Below are 24,840 nucleotides of genomic sequence, written 5' to 3' on the forward strand. Positions count from 1 at the left end.
CATTATTTATTTAGGTATAATTAATTTTCATCATTTGTATTCAATCTATAAATCTCAGAATCAGTTTTCACATATTTTAAGCTTGACAAAACTGGAGCCAATTATAAAAGTTATAAAATTATGAAAACTTTCAACATTAACAAGGAGTTTTTATTCATGTAAATACATATATGTATGATGTATATGAGCATTATTCACAACCAATATTAAGATCAATCAAAGTATTTTGTCTAAACTTAAGAATCCTAAGATTTGAATCGTCAGAATCTTCAGAGTTTAAAAACCAAAAGTGACAATCTTATAATGAAATTCATAATTTTAAAAGTAATCTGTTTCTATATATATATATAACTTAATATATACCACAGCTAACCAAAAATATCTTCTTTCTTTACACTAATTATGTTATCCAAATAGTAATTGATCCTAAAAGTGGTACCAAAATTGTTATTTTTGGCCAAGAAAGAAACTTCTTTGAAAACTCTTTGTTTGAGTTTGGGTATTTGCATAGTCTACCCACTAAATTAGCACTACATTAAGTGGTTCTTCATTTGACTGTCCAAAAAAACACAACACAAGAAGCAAAAACAAAAAAGCAAAGAACAAAAAATGAATAACAACTATGTTTGTGTGTATGTGTGAATGTTTGTAGGAGTTATGGAGGAGGGTTTTGTATTTTTTTTTTTTGGATGGGTGACGCCAAAACCTGAGTTGTTCCAAAGCCAGTCTTTTGTTGTCATTTGCACTTTTGATTTCATTTGAAGTCACAGTCGAAGACATTTTCAGTTTCTTTTGTGTGCTTTGTTCACTTTTGTTCTGTGTGCTCTTCTCTGGGTTTATTTTTGTTTTGTGTTGTCTTGTCTTGTCCATTTGTTGTCTTGTCCGCTTTTATTATAATTTTTGTATTTTGGCATACAAATTAAGTTGCATTTTACTCAGTTTTTTTTTCTCTTTTTGCTTTTTGTGTATTGTTTGGTTTATTTTGTTCCGCAAAGGTAGCATCAGTTAAAGTTGAAGCTAATAAGCTACTGGGAGACGCTCTCCGAAGGGGTGGGGAGGTCGTTGTGGGGGCTCTGGGGGTGGTCTGGTTTTCCAGCTTTGGTGAAACAACAAATATTCTACAAGTGATTGTTCTATGACAGACACAGACAATCACAATGTCGTTGCCGTTGTTGTTCATGATGATGATGATGATGGGATAATAATGATGATCAGTCAGCCATAATTACTGGGACTATTCAAAGCACGTCAGAAATAGCAGCAGCTACAAAATTGAAACCGCACATAGATTAATTACGGAACGGACTTGGATCGTCGAGTTGGCCAGTTTGCCATGAAGTGCATTTCATTTATTCTATAAATTAACACCACGAATTGTTCATGTGAAACGCGGCAAGTTTTTTCCCCCATTTTCTCTCCCAATCAATGCCCACCCCCTTCCCCTGATTATACCCCTTTTTAGCTTACCGCTACAGTTCTTCCAAGCGATGGCCGCCCACAATTTGACTACAGGTCGGCCATCTTTTTCGCTTCCGCCGTTTGCCTCGTGCATCTTAATTACTCTTCTCTACTTACCCCCCCACACTCAGCGTCTCTCGCTCTCTGTCACACACACAGTGCAATAGACTGTGTGTATGTGTGTGTGTGTGTGCTGAAAATTTCCACAAATGAAATAAAATTCAATGAAAAAAATGTACTTACTTATATTGAAATGGCAGAGAAGCGAAAAAAAAAACTATTTGAGGCTGTAAACGAGCTAACAACATCTCTTCTCACAGCACACAGATACAGATACAAAAACATTCACAGATACAGATACAGATACATAGATAGACAAATCTGTTTGGCTTTTTGTCGAACGCTTCAGTGGCTGCCGCTGCTGCTGCTTTGCACTTGAGATTCTTATCGCTGGACCAATGTGCATTATACAAACAGAGATACAGATAGAAACACAGATAGACGGATGGATAGAGATAGAAAAGCCAAATGGCTGAGAGAAATGAGAAGTGGATACGATGAAAAGAGGTGTTAGTTATCTACGCCTACAACAAGAGTATCGTCTATTTTGTTCTTGTTTTCTTCTTCTCTTTTTTTTTAGGAGGTGTGTTTGGTTGCTTGGACAAGACATAAATTGCCTGTGAAGCGACACATTTCGCCCAAGAAGAAGTAGATGTCCCAACTTATGTACTAGAGAAGTGCTTTGTACTTATGTCTCATTAGAGATACTTTAGTGGCGGCGAGTCGCCGTCGTTGTCGTCGTCGTCGACGACGTTGCTGCTTCTGTCGTTGTCTGACCTCGCTTTGGCTTGGCTTTTATAAAAGACACAGATTAGTAATGCTTTCAAGTGTGGTCTTCATTGTGTGTGTTCTAGTTGTGTGTGTGTGTGTGTGTGTGTGTAAGTAGCAACAGCAGCAGGGGCAGCATCAACACAAAGTGTCAGCTTTGAGGCAGATTTAAGGCAAGAAGAGTGGAAAAAAGGCAGCGTTAAATTAGTGGCAATTGTCTGCGACATGTGGAGAGTTCTTTTCTTTCACTCACTCCCCTACATCACTCTCTCGCTCTCTGTCTCACTTTCTATGTCTGCTCTAAGTCCTCTATGTAGTCGTAACTATTTATTTAGTAAGTAGATGGCTTGCAGATATAACTACATATGTATCTAAGTAAGTACGTACATATATCTCTGTACAAGAATTGTATAACACATGTTGGCTGACCCTACATTAATTTGCTAAACCGACTATAGAATACTCTACACAACCTCAACTATGTTACTGAGTTCCTCTTGTTGCTACTATCCTTAATAACAATGTCAACAAATCAAAAGTTTGACTAAATTTCTGATAATCAGTTTCTTCATATCAAACTCACTGAAAATTCTTAAGGTTATTTTCTATTCCTCTTAGTTGTCCAATTGACTCTTTTGCTTGACAGGGTATTGGCAATAGCTAACGAAGACACTCTCAACTATTTGGCGATATTCACTCACCAAACATCAGACAATGAAGTCCATTCAATTGTTCAACTCAATAAGTTATGTTCAATGATGTGAGATAAGCTCTAAGCTCAAGTGTAACATTCGAAAATGGAACCAAAGACATACAATGTTTGTGTATAAGAAACATTTAAGAAACAATTCTTCTTCAAAAAGTTTTAACACATTATCTCTATCAATAAAAATACTAAAACTTTGGTTTCCTATAATTAATTTTTAATGTTTTTTTATACCAAATAGTTAAAAAACAACTAAAAACTACACAAATTTCAAACCCAAATTGATAAGAAATAACATATTTCCTAGTATTTTTGGGAAAACTTATGTACAAACAGTTCGGGTCATCAGATTAGTGCCAGTCTTTACATTTTCCAGTAATGTCGAGTGATCAAAATCGTGATTTCATTTCGTTAAATATTTAAATTCTGTTTTTGGTATTAAATTTGATTATTTAAATAAACAGTTAAAGCAGAACAAGAACAATTTCTTGGAAATTTTTCGAGCCTAAAGCGATAAGCTGTTTACACAAGACTGACTATTGTTATAGATAGTTTTGGGCTAAGGTTTTTAACTTTAGCAAATGAAATTTATATTGAAAACTTACCTTAATAACCCTTTTAAGAGATAAATTTTCAATTTATGATCATTCATTGGGGTAGATGCATCTGCAGGAACTGTTTCTGTTTCCCTCTACCTTCAGTTTGAATGTTTAAACAAACATAGACATTGATAATGCAAAAATTGTATTTAGTTTTCTAAAAAAGTATCTAAGGATAGTTATCCTTTGTGCAGTTCCACTTGCTTAAGAATTAGTTTCTGCACTTGCATTTCTTTAGCATTGTTTGTCTATGACCTTAAAAATATTGTCTACTAGAGCCTTGTCATGGTTCTAAATTTAGTATAGATATGATAACCCTGAAAATGTCGAGGAATTGCACATATAAACAAATATGCAACTGCACTTGATCTAATACTTACTACTTTACGTTTACTAAAGCGACTTCAGGTGGTTTTTGTTGTGTTATAATTTGTTCTTGTCGTTTCGCTGGTAATTTTTTTGTTTTATGTACAATATTTGCCATGGGTATCTATCTATTTGCGGTGAAGTGGCTTTGGCCCCTAACCAAGTCTTATCATCATCATCCACGGACACACACAAACCGAGTGCTCGTGATAGACAAGGTCTGGTCTGGCGTGGTGTGCCCTGGTGTGGCCTGGGTCTAGTTCCATGGCGCCATCAGCAGCCATGGAACAAGGCCTCTTTTTTCTTGGTGTTTTTTTTTTGAGAACATTTTGCAAAAACAAATTACACTAATCAACTAATCGCCAGGCCCTTTCTTGTAGTAGATCTTGGCTATCTCAAAGATTTCTTTCTTTGAGTTTAAATGACTGTATGAGGGATTTGCAGTCTGTGATAAGTTTCTGTTTTTTTTTTTTTTTTTTTGATGGCTTGGCTCATTTGCTTATCGCATCAAAGATACACAAAATAAATATATATATATTTTTGTTGTTGTGTTTCTTGTTCCTTCGTGTATTAAATGGATAGGCCTAGGTCTCTTTATGATAGTCTGGCAAAGAAGAATATATAAAAATTTTGTTGTACTTTTGTTTAATTTTTTTTTTTTTTTTTGCATGCTCCCATCTGCTGACCCAAAAAAGCAAAAAAACAAAAAGACCAACTAGTCGACCAGCAGCAAGCAGCCAGCAGACAAATTAAACAAACATTGGACCGACACCAAACGAGAATCGAAAAGCGAGAATCAAGAGAATCGAGGCAAATGCCTTGAAGTGGCGGCCAGTCAGTCAGTCATTCAGTCCCGTCCCTGCCTTGGTGTTTTTTCTATTTCTGTAAGGCTGACTAGTTGGCTGGCTATCTGGCCAGTGGTGCTTCTGCTGTGGAGGCTGTCGTCATCATCGCCAGCGCATTGCCCATCGCAATTTCCTCTCATCTCATCGCAGTATTTGGCACTGGCATCGCATTGTAACGTATCGTATCACATCGCATCTCTAACTGATCATCATCATCATCATTATCATGTTGGTCAGCAACGCTGCATATGCAGTGCACTGCCTTTGCGTTTTGTGCCAAAGTTCTTGTTAACCAAATAACAACCAACGCTACATAATGCAGCCGAAAAAACAAAAAGCAGGCCAAACTAATAAAGTTAATGCACATAATTTTTATACATAAAGTGCACACATGTATGAGATATACATATGCAATTGATGAGGCAGACTAGAATTTAGCAAGCAATCGGAATTGGACCGTACGAAATTTTCACAAAAAAAGATCCATCACCATTATTAACCTTCAAAGTATACAATAAAATCAAAGAACTTACTTTTCTTCTCTTAGTCATCAGAGAATTATAGCTCGAAAGAAAGTTAGACTACTAAATGAAAAGTTAAGGAGTGAAAACTGTCTTCAGGGTTTCCACAACTCTATTATCTTCTTATATTTCAGACAAGAAAACTAAAAAAAGTTAGCCAATTTACATTAAAAATTAAATTTAACAATTCACATTCATTGAGCCTAGCTATCATTTATATGGAACATTATCATCTGATCGAATGATGTTTGATCCAGATTAAATTTGAATATGCTGGATATGAGTTAACTTTTCTTCTACAGGTGTGTAAATCAGAATTATCGGTTTATAAACTAACAATCCTGAACAACTTTTAAGTAAAAAAACATTCTCTGACATTTTCCACAATTTTTTTTGCATGAGGGGAGTGAATGGAAGGAAATCAGCCTATATTATAAACAAACATCGCGAGCTTAAAGATAAACAAATTTCAAATTCTAGTAGCTATATTTAATAATAGATATAAGTTACCTATGCATTGTTGGCAAAATAGAGTAAGTGATTAGCATACAAGCATCAGGGATATCTTTGCTAGAATTTAGTCATATGAGTTCACCTCTTTAATGGGCTCCTATGTTTAGGCCAGGTCTTTTGTTTCTATGCTTTGCTCGACTCTTACAAAACAATAAACAAATGCATATTGTTGGTATATAATTTCAGCCTGCTTTTCTGTTTTAGGAACAAACATACGCCTCCCCTTCCTCCTCCTCCTCCTCTTTCACGATCTTCAGCTCTGCATTGGGGCTCCTATTCAGTTTCTTCTTGTTATCCAATCTTTAACTGCTGCAGAGCTTTAAATGCATGAAAAATGTTGTCACAAGAGTTGAATTTCACAGTAGTTTGAAGTGAAGTGAAGTGCCAAGGTGTCATTTGTGTTTGTGTGTCTCGGTCTGCTCATATTTAATGCTTAGCTGGTGCTCCGTCTGTGTCTTATGGCCCGCCTCCTCATCTATCATCATCCAGTCATCCAGGCAGAGAGTCCAAGCTGTGTGCATTAAATGTCAATAACCATAACTTAATTCATTTCGGTTTTACCCCTCCCCCTGTCTTTCGGACTCTAGTGTTGTCATTGTCCCACTATCGGATTCAAAATTGTTTGCATTGGTCATAAAGGTCAACTTTCTGCCTCTAGACTCTCCTTCTTCTTATGCTTCCATTTCTGCTTTTGCTGTCTCCCTTTATTTTGGTTTTTGATAGTCGGTTGTTGAAGGTTTCGGTTCTGGGTTTGTGCTTGAATCAGGGCCGGACTATGCGTGTGGGGCAAAAGGTCATCCAAATTCCAAATTCTACTAAAGGTTTAAAGTCTAAGCTAAAGAACTAATTCGAGTATTTGAATTTTAAACATTACACTATGTTTAATTGATAGTTCTTACTTATTTTTCTAAAGCAGCTAGCAAAATAAACTTATAATCTTGTATCTAATTAGTTGAAAGAGGTGAAAGCTTGGTTTAAATTCTTCTTTTATATAAGCTTATGACGTCCTAATCCGCTCCTGTTTAAATTCAATTGAACAAGAAAATATTGACTCCAGTGCAGATTGGGTGCAATATAAATCATATCAGACCGACAGACCAATTGACAGACCAACAGATAGAATTCGTATTGATAACAGAATTGGGCTAATTGTTTGTTTTCCAATGTGAGAGACAAGAAAGCGAAAGGCTTGAAAATTTGAGGGAAATTCTGAAACAGGAAAGAGTAGTTAAGCTTTTGACTTATTATTGGTTGAATTCCAAAACAAATTGAAGTTGTTTGGGGCAAATTCCTTTAAAGACTGTCAATCCTTCGTAACAGCAACAACATGTTGCACATACACCAGCCTTTGGCTTTGCCTCAGTCTCCCTCCCATCCTCCCCCTTTCGCTTCTATGTTTGTCCTGGTGGCCACAATCTCCCACAGAGCCTGCCACTTTCAGGCCTTGCCGCCCGCAAATAAAAACATTAAATGCTTTGTTGGCTTTACCACCAGCCGCCGACTCAGCCGCTGTCTCTCCTCCCCCTCCAATGTACCCTCATCACAAGCCAACGTGTTGGCCATTCATTCAGTCATTAAGTGGCAGCTGACGCCGCTGGGCTCTCGGTATAGGGAAGAGAAGAGAAGAGAAGGGGCAGGGCGGTGAGTTTGGACTGGTAGTTGGTAGGGATTGTCCCGAAAAAGCATTTCGTGGCCAGCTAAATAATTTTTATTACAATTTGGTTTCTGTTTTATTATATTTGTCCCAGACGTTGGAAATTAATTTCGTATTTATGCTGCATGCAGGCGGAATCTGAGGTTTTTCGGTCATAAAGTTATGACTGCCCTCGGGAACCTTATTAAATTTTGGCTATATGCTGCAATTTACCACTAACTAGATTAGGAGAAGGCGGGGAAGGAGTTATGGCATTAGCATTCTAAGTGGTGACAAATCGTGTGGTTATAAAAACAAAAAGGTTGGAGGTACTATGTACATAGTTTACCTTGATGTTGGTGGTTTCATATCCACCGGTTCTCTGTAGTATGTATAGATAAATCATTAATGTTGCGGAACCAATGGTACCACACTTCCTCCACCACCCCGCCGTCTATTTACGATTGCTGCCACTGCCCTTCCCCTAACCAGCCTTCAATCACACAAAGTTGGCACTTCTTCAAGCCAAAGCCTAGCCAAATTAACCTTGAATTGCGAATAACATTTTGTCGAAGACTCGCAACGCATTTTAATTGAATTTAATTAACTTTTTTTTTCGTTTTCGTTTCGTTTGTTTTTGTTTTTGTATTACTACACTCGATACTTTGAATATGGGAAAAGCGACAAATGACAAGACCAATGAACGACATACGACAAAACGGACGGACAGAGCACATTGACAATGAAGCTAGCGACGCATGCGCGCAGACTAATTGCCGTAAAGACAGCAGCGAGGGAGGAGATGAAGGTGGAGACGGGCTTGGAGACGAGACTTGAAGGCGACAAAACAACAAAAATACATACAATGGGAACGGATTAGTAGTTGTTGTTGTAGTTGGGTGGATGGGGCCAACGTGATGTTTAGACATTGCACTTGAAATTTGAAACAATAGAAAATCTGTGCATGTGTCTGAGACTTTGTCTCTCTCTCTACCTCTCCCCCTCTCTCCATCTCTGTGTTTGGCTAAGGGAAACGGCAGACAGACAAACGGCTAATTATCTAAGTACTTTTATGATCAGTAAACACAAATTTCAGATGGAAGATAGCTTAAATAGAATCTGACAATACCATTTGAAAAACAGAAGACGAAATAACAACGAAAATGGCAACCACGAGGGTGAAATCAGCGATGACAATAAACCAAAGAAGTTAACCGAATGAAAAACATATTCTAATCAGTTAAGTAATGAATGTTTTAAAACGTTGTTGTAACTAGCTGAAGTAATATTTGGAAAGTAATTAGAAATACATAAAAAAAATATTGAGTCAGCTTAACATTTGTTAGCTTCGGGCCACAATTAACTTAGACCAAGGGTGGGCACGAAAATTTAACTTGGGAGCCAGAGCATCAGCAGCAGAGGCTGGGCAGAGAAAAAGGTCATTTTTTGGTCTCGACGCACACAAAAATTTGTGTGTCTCGAGTTTTATGACGGGTCATAAACGACCTTTTTGGGTCGAGCGAGCGATCGTCGTCGAACTTTTAGGCAGAGGGACGGCCAAGTCCCGAATTTTGCGGGGGAGGGGAAAAAGGTCGCGATCTCGAGCTCGCAACTTTTAGGCAGAGGGACGGCCAAGTACCGAATTTTACGGGGAGGGGGAAAAAGGTCGCGATCTCGAGCTCGCAACTTTTAGGCAGAGGGACGGCCAAGTACCGAATTCGGTTTTTGGTCGTCCCTCTGCCTAAAAGTTGCGAGCTCGAGATCGCGACCTTTTTCCCCCTCCCCGTAAAATTCGGTACTTGGCCGTCCCTCTGCCTAAAAGTTGCGAGCTCGAGATCGCGACCTTTTTCCCCTCCCCGCAAAATTCGGGACTTGGCCGTCCCTCTGCCTAAAAGTTGCGAGCTCGTGATCGCGACCCTTTTTCTCCCTCCCCGCAAAATTCGGTTTTTGGCCGTCCCTCTGCCTAAAAGTTCGACGACGATCGCTCGCTCGACCCAAAAAAGGTCGTTTATGACCCGTCATAAAACTCGAGACACACAAATTTTTGTGTGCGTCGAGACCAAAAAATGACCTTTTTCTCTGCCCAGCCTCTGCCGGTAAAGAGCCACGGGAGCCAAAAGAGCCACTACGTGCCCACCCTTGACTTAGACTATTAAGTTTTTTCCCAATAATTTTAAAACAAACCCCCTTGCTGACTTTTAGTGTTTTGTTAAATAATAATTTGAAATTTGCCTCTCTGAATTTTTTTTTTTTTAACCTTAATATAAGATGGCTTAAGATCTTCAGAAATCATTAAGTTGTATTATTAGGAGACTGTGTGAAAGATTATAGAAATGTTATGACGCTAAAACTAGTTAAGAATTACAACCAAAGAAAGCTTAAATAGCAAATCTTATAAAAACGGAGTTAACTTTTTATAATAATATGATTTAGTAATCTTGTTTTTAAGATTGAAGACAATTTCAATTTATGAAACCTAGACATAATTTAAAATACAAACAACGATTAAGAAAATCTTCCGTTAGTGATAACTAAGAAGCTAAAACGAAAATAGAAACCTTAATCATTGAGTTTTAAAACATAACTTAAATATAAAACTAAAATTAACTCATATACATAGATAAAATAATGACCATAATCTTTTTGGGAATTTAGATAACGAATTTAACACTTAATAAATGATAACAAAATGTTCTGATTTTAGGAAAACTGAAACCAATTTACGTGGTATGTAAATAACAACTTCTTTTAAAGAAGTTTTGCGAATTTATTAATACGGCAACCTAATGTTATTTGTTTTGCAAAAGTTTCACAAAATTACCAATAAACTATAGATGATTTTGTTACCACAAGTTTATGGCCAACAAAAGTGGAATGGTACCTGGGACCTACTTTTTGTTTTGTTTAGTTTTACTTTACATTTTAAAAGTAGTTTCAACATGAAGAAATACTAACTACTGGAAATGCAAAAAGTTTTCATCAGTGTGGGCAATTCTTTTCTCTTTTGGCCATCATACTGCAGGATTTGCAACTTGCCACATAAAGGATTGAAGTATTGCCAAAAGTTAACAATGGCCAGGAAAACTCCTTCAAAGACCGCAGTACTTGAAAATGAAACGTAAAACTTTCATTCTATGCCAATGCCAACGAATATAAGCTTCTTTTTTTCCAATCCTTCTCTCTCTCTCTCTCTCTCTCTGTCTATTCCCTGTATTTGGTTCTGGTCTCAACATAAATCTCTAAGGGTTTTTGCCCAAGCTCAAGTTCAAAAACTATCTATCGGCTAAAATGGAATTGAATGGCTGCCATGGGGCCATGAGGGCCACAAAGGCGCAGCAAACCAATAAAAACGAGACCATCAACAGAAATGAAATACCACAGGTGACTGACGCATGCCACACACAAACAGACACACACACACATTCTTATAGTTTCTGTTAGCAATAATTTACATATTTTTTGCCTTGCGACCCCGAAAAGATAAAAAAAAGCGAGCAATACAAAAGTAAACAGAACTTTTTTTCTTTTTGTGTATTTCTTCTTATTTCGTTTTGAAATGCACCTTTTTCCGTTGAGGCTTTTGCTGAAATTGAAAACGGCGTTGATTATAATGTCAATACTCATAAAAACAACAACTCCGACAACTCCACAAAAAACCACGCAGGATGGGGGGACGAATTGGGGGAGGAGACATGAGGCATTTACTGCCTCTACCTGCCCGCCGCTGCTTCATCTTCAGTGGGTGCGGTCAAAATTTTTGGTTGGGTTTACCTTTTCGCTTTTCGTTTCTTCTTGTGTTGTTTTTGCTTTTTGCAGGTCTAAAAATATTGACCGCAAAAAATAAAAAGAAAACAAAAAATACAAAAATCAAATGTATGTTTCGTGTTATTCATTGGCACTTTCATGGGCACAACTAAATAGCTTTGAATCACTTTTTTGCCTAAATTTGGGTATTTCTACTATGTCAAAGCATTTAAAAAAGGGGTTGAAAACCGAATTTGTATCTCCAGACAAGGGAAAGTCATTGAAAGTGTTTACACTAATGGAGATAAGGGTTCCTTTGACCACAATCAGTAAAATAGAAACCATTTTAGAATAATTACAGTTTGAATCTAACAGATACAATTGTATCTTATAACGATGATTCCCCTCATTCATTAATCATCAATTGTTAACCTCTTTTAACATAATCTTTGTGAAAATGGTTTTCAAATCAGTTTTTCTATAAGCAAATTATTCAAATATTGTAAAAACGAAATCATTTTTTGAATTTATATTTAAATTCCAAACGTTTCCGAATGTTTCAAAGTATTTTTAAGGTTTTCTTAAATGAATTTGATCGAAAAATGCTTTTTGTTTTGTATACTTGAACCATTTGTCGATTACTTTTGATCAACAATAATCATAGAAATTTTTACAATTTTTTTCAGAGAAGCTCAAAAATGTTGTCTGTTTGTATAAGTTTGTGTACAAAAACCCAAAAACATTTCAACAGGTGTTTAGAGCTTTTCAAAATTGCGAAGACTACAAAAGGCTGGCAACAGTTTATGTATTTATACTAAGAAATTAGGTAGTTCTTAGATATACATATATCATTCTATTCTCTTTAGACCTAAAGCCGGATAAATATTTGCAAATAAACAAAAGGGTCGTTTAAACCGTTTTAACTTTTCACAAAAAACATTAGTAAAAGTTAAGCTAGTTGTTGATTAAATATCACTTATTATTAAGGGCTTTTAATCTTAAATAAAATATAGATAAGAAAGTCTTATTTTAGCAACTTAAAATCCAAGTTTAGGCCAACATTGCAAACCTCTAGGAGATAACTTGATTGATAATATTAAAGATATTCTTTTAAAAGAAAAATTCTACTTTAAGAGCCAACTGAAGTTCACTTGTTACAAAGGTCAACCATTAATCGTCCACCTTCCGCCTTGGAAAACCTTATTAACTTTCAAGACAAAGTGGACAAAAAGCATAATTACCACAAATTTGTTTTTAGTTTGTTCTTGTTAACATTTTAATTGGAGAGGATAAATTTTCATGTCTATCAGAGAGTATGCAGAAATCGTCATTTGTAATTGACATTCAAAAAAAACAAAAGTAATTTTTGTTGTTGTTGCTGTCCTTTGGCTCCCCCTTCTTTCTCTATCGCTCTCTTTCTATCTTTTTGGTTTTACCTGCCCTTGGGGGTCCATTTTCTCAACTTAACTCACCTCTCATCTCATCTGAGCAGCAAAGTCAAATAAAAAAAAAAATGAAGAAAGAAATACACAGACTTAATGCGCTTTGGCATGCTTTTAGGCAATAATTCATGGATTAACGCCATTTGGTTTAAGCTTATTTCTTTGGCTGCTTTTAGCAAAATTTTGATTTTCGAACCTCACCTTTTTAGGTGGCATCCTGCCTCCTACTACCTACAACGACTCCTTCCATCCATCTGCATGCGCATTCCATGAACGTGACTAATAAACTTTTGTCTCCATCTTCGTCTCTAATGATCTTCTCTTTTATTCGTCTGTTTTTTCTTTGCTTTGTGTGTGTGTGTGTGTGTGTGGATTTTTGGGCAAATACACACAAATTTTGTGTAGCGATTTGTTGACCACAACAAATTGCATACTGAGGCGCCCATAAATAACTTTTGTGTCCAGATCCTGTTCCTTGTCCTTGTACCTGACTGAAAGCACGTGCTAAGTGCTGAGAAGCTCATTAATCAATATGACAGAGACAGACAGAGCACAAGCAGAGCGAGATAGCAACAGACTCTGAGGGATGAGAGATAGGAGATGGAAAACGAGAAAAAAAAAAACGTAAATGGGAGGTTAGCCAAATTCTGTCCTGATTTATGCTTAAGAACTTAATTTCAAATTTTACAGTTTTACAATTTCCAGATCCTTTTCGCTCTCTGTCCCTACAAAATGGTTGCTGTAGCCTTAGCTTTAGCTGGCTGCCGCCTTATCCCTTTTTGCTGTTTTGCTGTTTTATCCTACTTTTTTGCGCTTGAACAATTCATAACTCTTGAGGCCAAGATGCTGCTGTTGCTCCTCGGCAAACTTGGGCAAGCAGTTTACTGAAACCCAATCAAGTCTTCTTCCCCAAACCGGCCATCTCTCTCCACCTACCACTTTTTGTATTTTGCCATCTTTGCTAGTAGAAAAGGCGGCGAAACATTTTGCGCTCGCTTTGTTTTTGCCACGGCATGCAAAAATGTTGATAGATGAAGAAAACAGAAGGAGCAGGAGCAGTAGCTGAAGCTCAAGCAGAAGCCGAAGAAGGATCTGGGCTTGAATTGTGGGTGACTGACGTTCCCAAGTGGCAATGGCGGATGGCGGGTGGCCTCGTCTTCGTCTTGCTCGACTTCCGTTGCGTGAATTTCCGGCCATGGCATTTTCATTGTTTTTTCGCTCATCCACTCTCTCCTCTCTCTCTCTTCTTCTCTATCCATTTCATCTCGTCTCTGATTCTGAGAGGGAATTTGCTTGTCCTCTGTCGCCATTTTCTATTTAGCTAAAAGTTTATTCGCATTCAACGCATTTAATAAGCGCTTATTGTACTTAAGTTTCATTGTTGTCCTGTCATAGTTATATTACTCCTTGTTGTTGGTCTAGTTGTCTATATTGTTGTAGTGATTGCTGTTGTTGTTGTGGTCGTTGTTCCCTATATTTACATAGTTCGTTTGATTCTGGCAACTTTAATGAGCAGATCCGCTTTTGGCCAACAAATGAGCAATGATTGTCTCTGACCTCTAAAACAAACCAAAACTTATGGCAGCTCAGACAAAGTTTACACCAAAAGTGGGTAAATTATATTCCATTTTGACGAACAACTTTTTCAATAGGCCACCTGACATTATTTGGAATGGGATAAGTCTATTTACATCCGAATTTGCAACAAATTAAGTTTTCTTCAAAAAAAGTTTGACGATTTTGAGTAATTAATTTTAAACTTTAACTTAAAGTTACTTCAATGCTTTAATCTAGCTTATATCGTATCAAAGATACTTAGGATTGTCTCCGATGTTAACAACTATCTAACCGATTTTTATAGATACAAACATATCGACAATGTTTCATATTGCACCTTAAAATTATTTACTTTCTTTGTTTCCATCTTTATATCTATCTTATGCAAAGTTAAGTGACAGATACTTAAAAATACTTAGCAATTAAATAAGCGTCGACTATCGTTAAATCTTTTGAATGACTCAAACACGGTTTGACGGCTGACAAACATTTAATGTTTTAAATTTACCTCATGCATTCTAAGATAAATCAAATTTTAAAGATTTAAAGTAACTGAATTGAATACTTTTTGTTTCAATTCTGTTACATTTTAAAAGGGACTGTTGTCACATAAACATGTTTAAAGGACTTTTTGTATATCGTATGGATTCTAAATGTTAATAATGTAACAGTCAAGTGAATATCATCCGACATGCAAGTGGCTATATCAATTCCTTAAAATGTCACTCCTTCTCTTAAGTGTTTATGCCTTGTATTTCTTTTTGTTTAATAAACTTCCAAACAACAATGCGGGTTACGCCTTTGTTTCTCTTGACATCATTGTGATTATAAAGTGCGAAAATGTCACAAGAGCATATAATTTTCGAAGCAGCAATTTACTCTTGTTGAGTTGATATGAAAAAGAAAGAAAAAAACCTATTAATTTTGGTCTCTGTAGGGCTTTCGATCATTACAATTTTGTTTTTTTTTCTTCTCAGATTTCTACTAATTTATGACCATATTGCGCTTTGATTTTTGTCCCCTTCCATATGTACATTGCATGTTTTAGTGTGTGTGTGTGTGTGATTGTGTACTTCCTCTCAATATTTATTATTTGATATATGAATAGATTTTGTTGGCTTCATAGGCAATTAGAGAATTGGGCATTCCTAAAACCTAATCGAAAGTCAAATTGACAAACATATGGCTTCCCCCTTTGCGATATGCGACGATTAACAGCAACGGGGTGGGCACTGTTAACATGTCTCTGTTGTTGACCATAACAGCAGAACGAACGTACGACTGCAGGCCAAATGTGGGGCTTGGCTTTGGTTTGTGACTTGCCCACAACCCCTTGCCCCACCGTCCCGATACAACACAAGCTACTACCTACCTCTCTTGGCTTGACATCGCGCTGTTAGTTAGTCACACTGCTTCTGCTTAAGTAATCGTCTTTCCGCACACGAAGCGCCTCGTGTTACACACACACACACGCATCCAAACGTACACTTTATCTGCATGTGTGTGCGCGCGGTGTTTGTGGTGTGGGGGCTGTTGCTGCTGATGGGGCTGGCCAGTGCTTCAGTTCTTCAGTAGCCAACAGCGAACGCAGCACCGCGGATGCTACGCTTCGTTTTTTCTTTGAGGCAAACAAAAACGAAACTCTCTGGCTCTCTTAAGAGTAACTCACTCTCGTTCGCGCGCGCTCTCTCTCTCCCTAGCTCTCGTTGTCTCTCTCTTGTTCTCTGTTTCTCTTATTGGCAACTCAACTTGGGGCTGGTTGTTCTTGAGTTGGGGCTGCTGCTGCTGTTGCTGCGGTCTCTGTTTCGGTTTCGGTTTCGTTTGTTGGGCCTTCTGCTGTTGCTGTTAATGTTGCTGCTGGTTTGATTTTTGTTGTTGTTGTCATTGTTTTTTTTGTGCTCTGCTCTGCTGCTGGTGTCTGGTGGCTGCTGCTGCTTCTGCTTCTGCTGGCTGGCGGCTGGCTGGTGCGCTCTGCAGTTGCGTTCGTGCGCTTTTTGAAAATAGTTACAAGATGTTCATCGAAGTGAGTAGAACGCCGGAGCGGTTAATTGGCCACAAGAAATAAGAACATTTAACATTAACATTGTAACTGTAACTGTTAACTTGAATTGAAACAATTCAAATGAAGTGTTAAACAAGAAGAACAACAAGAATCAGAAGAATTATCTTTGCAAGCAAACCAGAAGAATTATGTGGCAAATAAAAGACTTTTAAATTCTTCTCTTGAAGTGTGTGTAAATTCCTATCAACTATAAAAATAAAAATAAAAAAAAAACAAATTAAGTGCATCCTCCCCTCTCCATCTCTCTGTGTCTCTCGCTACCACTCTTCGAATGTCTGCATCACCACTCTGTATCGCGCTCTCTTCTCAAATGTGGAGCTATTGTTATTTTTAAATTGCTGACCGCAGAAATTTTTTATCTGCTAAAAATAAGAACAGAGAAGGAAAACAAAAATTTAACAAACCCCTTCCCACCACCCAACAGCAGCAACAACAACAACAACAACACACACACAAAAAGTAAAAGTATAAATAAAAATAACAAAATTGCAAAGGGTAAAAACTCGTAAAGTGCCAAAAACAAGAGGAAAAAGTGCGTGTAAAATTTGAAAATAGAAAATTTTTAGTTGCTAAAAATATCAACAACAACAGCATCAACAAAAAGCATTTAAGAAAGTTTAAAAAAAGAGAAGAAAAAAATCAACTGCATTTTTTGTACCAAACAAAAGTTCAAAGTGGCCAAAAAGGAAAAAAAAATTTATCAAAAATCAAATTTTGGCATCTAAAAAAAAAAAAAAAAAAGTGCCAATATTGAAAGTGAGAAATCAAATTAAATAAAAATCAAATCAGCTGAGAATTTCACAAAAATTTCTTTGGATATAACCACGCACACACACACACACACACATACGCACACACAACAACACACCAAAATAAAAACAGGAAAAAAAATTAAAATAAACAAAAATATGAAGAAAAAATAAAACAACAAATTTGTTCCGCATCAAACTGTATAAAATCAACTGCATTTTGGAATATAGTTTTTATTTGAATTTTCTACAACTAAAATATTATCTCACATTGGATATGCAAAAATGTTATGAACCGAGATAAGGTTGGAATTTGGGTAAGTGGAACCAAAAACCGAAAGACAAAAAAAAAAATTATAGTGTTTACTTAGCTGACAAATTGTTAACTAACCCAACAAATGTGAAACACACACAAATTAAGTATACGCACCTTATGCCCAAGACAAATGTTTCAGAAAAACCGAAAATTTTGATTTCACCAATTGTTTCTACAATAATAGAAATAATATTTATTTTTCCATTTTCATATAATGGAACTATTTCATTTTGTTGTAAATCGTAACAATTTAGATTTGTCATTACATTTCATTTAGTTATTTGGTTTGTTCTTAATATATTTTAGTCAGAACATTTTTAATTAAAGTTGATGAAATTTTTAACCGATTTAAAGTTCTGATCTATATTTTTTAAATTTATTGGTATGGCAAATAAAACTTTAAATTGTGTTTATTTAAAGTAACATAAAAGAGATTAATTAATCTAATTTCAAACACTTGTCTATATTTGAATCCAGAAATCAATTGAAATTTGCTTTAAAATTGAATTTACAAATTATTGTCACCTTGAATATATTTATTGGAAAATTAAATTTTCATGTGCTTTAAGCTTTCTAAATGATGTCAAAAGTTAAATATACAAACAATTTGTTAGATTCTGTAGACGGAATTAAGTTTTCTGAATGAATTCTAGTTGGCTCAGTATTTCGTTGGTTCAGGTAATTGAAACTGCTTCGGTTTATTTTTGTTGTCCTTAAAAAATTGCAACTCATTTTCATTTTTTTGCCTTTTTGTTTAGCCAGAATCAAGTTGTGGGTAATATGAGGCAGGCTTGAGTCTAGAAAAGGCCTTTGAGCCAATTGGCTTTCCAGAGAAGTTTTAGGCCGAGACAGGCACAGAAAAATCAGAAACACAGAGACACCTGGGTAAAGGTCTAACAAAAGAAAGTTAGTATATATATTTTTATGTCTGTATGTTTGTGTAAATAAAGAAAAAATACTCTAAACAAAAAGCTAAAGTGCATATCTCATTACAAAACCAAGGATCATAGTCATCATCATCATCGTAGCTATCATCATCATCATCTTGATGAACAAGAAACAAAAGAAATTAATGAAAAGAATTGTGAAAAAAAAAGTATAAAGAAAACTTTTGCTCATTACCAAGGCAAGTGTTCTGTGGTGTTTGTTGTTTTTGCTTTTAATTTTGATACCCTGTACTTGGGAAACAAAAGAGTATATGGGCTAAGATCTTGAACTGTCTACTATGAACGAACCCCAATCAACTTTCTTTCTTATGTTTACAATCTTTAAAATTTATTTTCAATTTCCATTTCCTCGCCATCAAATACAGGATATTGAAAAACCGTTGCTCAGCATCTTCTCAGGAGGAAGAGAAGAGGTTTTTCATCCTCTTTTCTTGTCGGTTTTGTCATCTTTTGTTACCCATAAGTAGATGTAGAGCTGTCAGTCAGGGCCATGGATATGGCCACCAGCTGGTCAGTCTTCTTCAAGGAATTTAACAAGGCGTCATAAAAATTGTTGACAATTTTTTGTTTTACATCTGTCATAAATTTTCCTGCATTCGCTCATAAATCTATTTGTTGCATTTTATTTGTTTATTTTAAATTCTTGAACGGAAAAAGGAAAAAAAAATCGGAAAAAAAAGAAATTATAGCGGACGGCAGCCAAAAATACTTGTTCATAATTCACAACTGATTGATGTGACAATTTTTTAATTAATTTTGTTTAATTAGCAGATCTGTTTCGCTGCCTCTTGTTGGTAATACATCAAATGGAAATTAAGTATGAATGCAGAAATAAAATGAGTTTATTCACATATTCCCCCACATTTGGGTTGATTGTACGCTTATCACACGACACACGAAAATTTCACAGGTATTTGAACTGACTATTCGCAAGAGGAAGAAATGTCTGTTGATGACGACGTCATATTTCATCAGATTTTCCCACGTCTTGTCAATCGGTGAAAAATGTGTATGAACAAACTTTTTGTTGTTTTTGTCTTTTTTTTTTTGGCAATGATTTAGAAGCAACAAATGATAACTTGTTGATAAGACAAGTTCACCGACTTCCTTCACTCTCTCTCGCTCTCTCGCTCTCTCGCTCTCTATGTCTCTTTTACACACACTTTATCTCACTGCCTCTCTTTTACACTCTTGCTTACTTTTTGTAGCTCTCTTATGGTCGACTTTATCACTGCATTTCATGCAATGGCTCAACACTTTTCGGCACTCATTGTTGCCATTTGAGATAAGCAACTTAAGGGAATGAACAAATTTGAAAGAGCATCCAGGCTATTTATAATAATGCTTAACGATCAGCCACTATTGAGGATAGTGATCAAAAGAATCTTAGGACCAAGGAAATGACTGAATGTTTCGATTTCATTTCAATAGACAGAATGCATTCATCTTTCTTCAACATTTTCAAGGCGTTTTTCTGTTTATACATATCTCTACAGAATTAGTCAGTTTATTGATGATAATTTAATTCTTACTATATATGTAGTATATAGACCTCCCCAACCACAATTAATTGCTTTGGAATTTTTTTTTAATAGTTTCAATTTAAATTTCTTCTTATTAAATGTTCTATATTTAATGCAAAGAGAATGCGAATTTGTCTTTTACTTACACAATTTAGAAAATACTATGAGCTTGCAGGTTTAACTAAAAGAAATGTTTAACTAGAAGGAACTTTAACTGTCAGTCCTTTTTGATAATGTTTTGCAGTAATTACTGCAGAAACTAACCCAGCAGAAGAGCTTAAACTTTAATTAGTTCTAAAACTAGGCCTTACTAAGGTCCTTGAGATCGCAGTTACATTACTCCACTGCTTGCATAACTGATTGCACTGCTTGCATATATCTAAATGCAACGAGTAACAAAGTCCATAAACCATTATATTCTAAGCTCTTGATAGTTGGTTATTATAATCTAAGAAAACTCGATTTCCCATCAGATAAGTTTAACACAAAGTTAAAATTGATTCCAAAGAAAATATTTCTTGATTCCTAATGCTGCATTGTAGAAAACAAGTTTAGAACAGAACAAAAAATCCCCCCTCAATAAATGCAAAGAACACAAAAATTGTTAAATATGCACATTACACGCGCCTCCTCTTCTTGGTCGACAAAAAGAACGAGAAAAAAAAAATAAAAATACGCCCACCCACCCAATTAGCTTTGGCTTCGTTTTTGTGCAGTAAATAAGCAAAATAAAAATTGTATTCTGCGCCATATTTTGTGGCCAACGCACATAAATAAGCTTTAGACCAGAAAGAAGAAACAACAACAACAACAACAGCAACAAGAAAAAAAGGCGGTAGAGACCCGGCAAAAGATGCTGTTATTGTTGCTGGTTGCCGTTCTTTTGGCCTGGCAGCAAGCCAAAAAACAAAGGCATGGCCAAATGTGCCATCAGGCTGGTTCTGCTGCTGCTGCTGCTGCTCCTCCAACTTGGCCAATTTGTTGTAGTTGTTGTTGTTGTTGCTGCTGCTGCTGTGTGTGTGTGTGCCTTTGTGTTCATTTTTCATTTTCTTTTATTTTGTATGCTAGACTAATAAATAATTTTAATTTGTATACTCTCTCACTCGCCCCATCTCTCTCACTCTCTGACTTTAGACCCTCTTGATATATTTGTCCTACTCTAGTTTTCTACTTGTATAATATATATACATATATAGTAAAAACAAAACTTGAAATTTCCAAACGTGATCAACAGCAAATTGAGTTGCCTTTATGACTCTGCTTGGGCGACTTATCAGCAATTGAGAGTGGAGACTTAGGGGGTGGTGCCCCACACCACACCACCACCACCACCATCACCACAATGGTGGCAAGAATTCTCGCCAATTTCTGGTCTGTGTTTGCCTTGTGCTTTTTGTGGGTAAACTTTGTCCACTGATAAGCCTCGGACGCGTTTTCACTGAGGCCTGACTCACATGGGTCTTGGGTCTTGGACTTGTGGTCTCTGACTTTTTTATGCTGTCACACATAGATATACTTATTTGAGTACTGGACGAAGCGAAAGTCTTCTTCTTCTTGTTCTCCGTCTTCATTCTTTCCTTATGTCGTTTTTTTTTTTTATTCTCACTTGTTTTTTTGGCGTCTTGGTCACGTCTTGAAATGCACTTGGTTTGCTGTTGTTTCGTTGCCTCATTTCACTTGCAGTTGCTGCTGCTGTTGTTGTTGTTGTTGGGACGGCCCTCAATGTGTGCTCTCTGTGTGCTCGATATCTACACGAACACACCCACAATAGCACACACACGCACACTTCTCGTTTTATAGATAGAATGGCGGGGGGACTGAGACAGTCGTGGAGGAGACCATGTTTATAGGCGCGTCGATACTGGGCCAAGGTAGTTTTTATCTTTCTACTTGGTTTTTGTTGCTTTTGTTGTTGTTGCTACTTGTCTGTCAGTCTGGCAACAGCAGCTTTTTTGTTTTTGTATTTTGCCTTTTTCTTGTTATTGTAATTGCAATCCTTGAACACACGCATACACACACACGCACACACAAATACTCATGCACACATGCGTTTTTAGTGATTTGCTTGTTTTTCTTTCCCATTTCAATTTTTGCATTTATTTATTTATTTAATTTTCAATTTTTGGCCAAGCAAAAAGCACGTTTTCCAATTTGCCCCTGGTTTTTCTCTATTAGTCACCAACAAAAACAAAAAAGAAAGAAAAACCAAAGGAAGAGAAAAATTTGTGTTTACAGTTGGCTTGGTAAGAAAAAACAATAATAATAATTTTCCAACAAAATCAAATTAACAATTTTGCAATTTATTATGAAAAGATGAACAAAATATCAAACAACATAAATTTATAAGTTTTTTTGTTTCTAAATTTAAATTACAAACTTGAAACAACAAATACTTAAAGCTTAAAGGAAAACAATCAATTTGTTTTAAATCGATCAGAAATTCATTACACTTACAACTAATCTAAGGACTTTTCAATTAGTCTGTCTTCACTTCCCTTTAATGCTTGAAGCATTTTGGTTTGATTTTCCAGTTTTTCAATTTACCACTTTATCCGTTTTTGTTTTGCTTTTCGTATTTATTTTGATGATGGTTGCAAAAATTTCCATTACTTGGCTTAACAATTGGCACAGCCAAGTCAAATGAATGCAATTGGCACCCTCCTGGCAACACATTCTTTGCTTTCTTACCCTTCCTTTGTTGGCTCTCCTTTTATTCGATCAACCTTTCGTTCTCTCTCTTTGCCGTCTCAAACAATGGCAAAGCTGTCAATGCTATTGATTTGAGTGTGCGACTTATGTTTGCCATGTGAACGCCTTTTCAGCCTCGAACCATCTGCCACCAAGACCACACCAACCCTGCAATCCCGATCCGTACCCCGCATCATTCCTTTCATCACCAGCCAGGAATCTCAATATCCTTTCTCTTGCCCCATGTTGCAATCAATGGTTTTGACTTCTCTTTCATTCATTCTGTCTTTCTCTATCTCTCGCTCTGTGTTTGTGTTTGTGTCTGAGTGACTGCATTTTGAAGAGGAAAAAAAACTTGAAGAAAACTTTGTTACCCTGCTTGTTTTACCTAAATTCTATTTGTGTTCGTCTCACCAACTCACTCTTTGACTTTTTGCCGTTTTAGTTTTGGCGAAACGAAAAAAGAAGGGAGGAAGAAGAAAATCTCAAATCTACGACTCCGTGTTGTTTTTAGTTGGTTTAAGCCGTCTATAAACAAGAACTTGACACTTACACATAATCTATAGGCTTTAGCCACAGTCCTTTTCATTCCCACAGGACTTTTGGTTTAGATTTATTGCCTTTTGCCTCGACTGTGTGCGTGTGCCTTTTGCGTGTACGTGTCCATGTGTTTGTTTGCCCATTCAGTTTCATAATTGATGAACATTGTGACTAGAGATCATTCGTATATGGATGGCATTTATAGCAGAATGCATTTATGTCAATCACACACTGATTCAATTAAACGAAGTGCAGTTTACACAAAAGCCCAGAAAGGATGGGAAAACAGAAATCTTTACATCAGCAATTGATGGACTCGCATATTTCAACCTCAAAGCAAATTGTTGACTCAATTGATTTACTTGCCCCCAGTAGTAGGCAATAGATTTAATTACATATCAAATATGTATGTATGTATATAACAAGCTCCCAAAATCTTGGGTTTAACTAACTAATGCTATATAAGACAAGCAAAAACCATATCTAAATAAAAGTCTTTAAACAACAAGAACATGCCTAACCCTCTAAAGTTAAATTGTTGTTTTGACGTACTCTCATCTTATATATCCTTTTCATTCTATAAAAGTAAAAGTCAGTCAACCAAAATATAAAATGAAATCTAAACACCCAATTGCTGTCTTAGTGCCATGATTAATATGTGTTTTAACACCTTAAGAGATATTTCTTAATGCTAAACAGCTAAACAGTTCACCTGGCTAAATGGCTTGCTAAGTGAACATAATAAATGAATTTTGGCCAACATAAAAGTTGACCATAATCCTTGAAACTTTACACTGAAAGCATTAATTTTCCTGGCTCTAAGAGAATGTAAAGAATGTGAAATCCACTTGAAAATCCAATGACAAAAATTAATGGATTTAATATTAAAGTTGTAGCAACTGAGTGACTGCAACTGTTTATTGTTGGATCATTATTTACATTTTGATTTGAACATCCTGATGCTGATCAAATAACAAGTAAAATGTCAAGTGTTTATCCGCTTTTCTTTTATGCTCACTTCGCTCAATTGTCATCAAAGCCATTGCAGCAGGTATTAAGGCGTGAAAATAAAGCAATGCAAACGAAAAAGCACTCACATACACGCACATAAAGGGGCACAATTGGGAGGCAAGAAAGGAAAAACGTGCCAAATGCCTTCAAGGAGGCAACTAAAAGTCACACAGATGCGTCATAAGCAACAATAACAACAAAAATGAACAACAATTGAGTGGGGATAAAGCTAAAGCTGAAGCTGCTTTAATGATGCCAGGCAAGTAGAAGAAGAAATAGCAAAATGTGTGTGAGTGTGTGTGTGTGCGTGTGTTTGTGAATGATTGTCGACGCCTGATGATGACAAGTGTTGCGTGTTTTGAATATGCCTGCTGCTTCTTCTTCTACTTATACAAATACTTCCCCCACTTATCTTGAGCTACACAAGGCAAAAGCAAAAATTTCAAGTTTGCTTGTTCATTCGTGTTGTTTGGTGGTCCTTCAATTGAAACGAACATATGTTCTCGAGTCACGGGGGCGTGGCATACTCGTTAATCGTTCTATTTTAAATGGCAAAACTTTTTCAATAGTTTTTCCATTGCTTCGTTCATCCTAGAGTTAATCATCAATCATTTTATTTAGCTGAACAATTGCTTCAGAAGAAGAAAAAGAAGATATTTTCAGCCATATGCTGCTTGGCTCCTAAAAGGCTGCAGCAATTTCCTTGATTAGGCTGAATGTCTAAGGGAATTTTTTTTGTTGCCTTCCCTCAGTTGGTGTCTTTTTTTCTTTTCTTTTTATTCTGCTGTTTCT

General features: G+C 36.2%; 1 protein-coding gene across 6 annotated transcripts in view; it reads left to right on the forward strand.

Annotated features, from left to right (window-relative positions):
- Positions 1-16,142: 16,142 nt before the first annotated feature.
- The window catches only part of LOC137581502 (uncharacterized), a 37,729-nt gene continuing 29,031 nt past the window's right edge, over positions 16,143-24,840 (forward strand). The window contains exon 1 of one of the 6 annotated variants that reach the window (XM_068295769.1): positions 16,143-17,340. The gene's annotated coding sequence lies outside the window, so the exon portion shown is untranslated. The remainder of the gene's footprint in view (positions 17,341-24,840) is intronic. The other 5 variants (XM_068295765.1, XM_068295764.1, XM_068295767.1 and 2 more) reach the window with 5 other exon arrangements.

Source organism: Drosophila tropicalis, unplaced genomic scaffold (assembly GCF_018151085.1).
Source record: "Drosophila tropicalis isolate 14030-0801.00 unplaced genomic scaffold, ASM1815108v1 contig_845, whole genome shotgun sequence".
In the NCBI taxonomy this organism is placed as follows: domain Eukaryota; kingdom Metazoa; phylum Arthropoda; class Insecta; order Diptera; family Drosophilidae; genus Drosophila; species Drosophila tropicalis.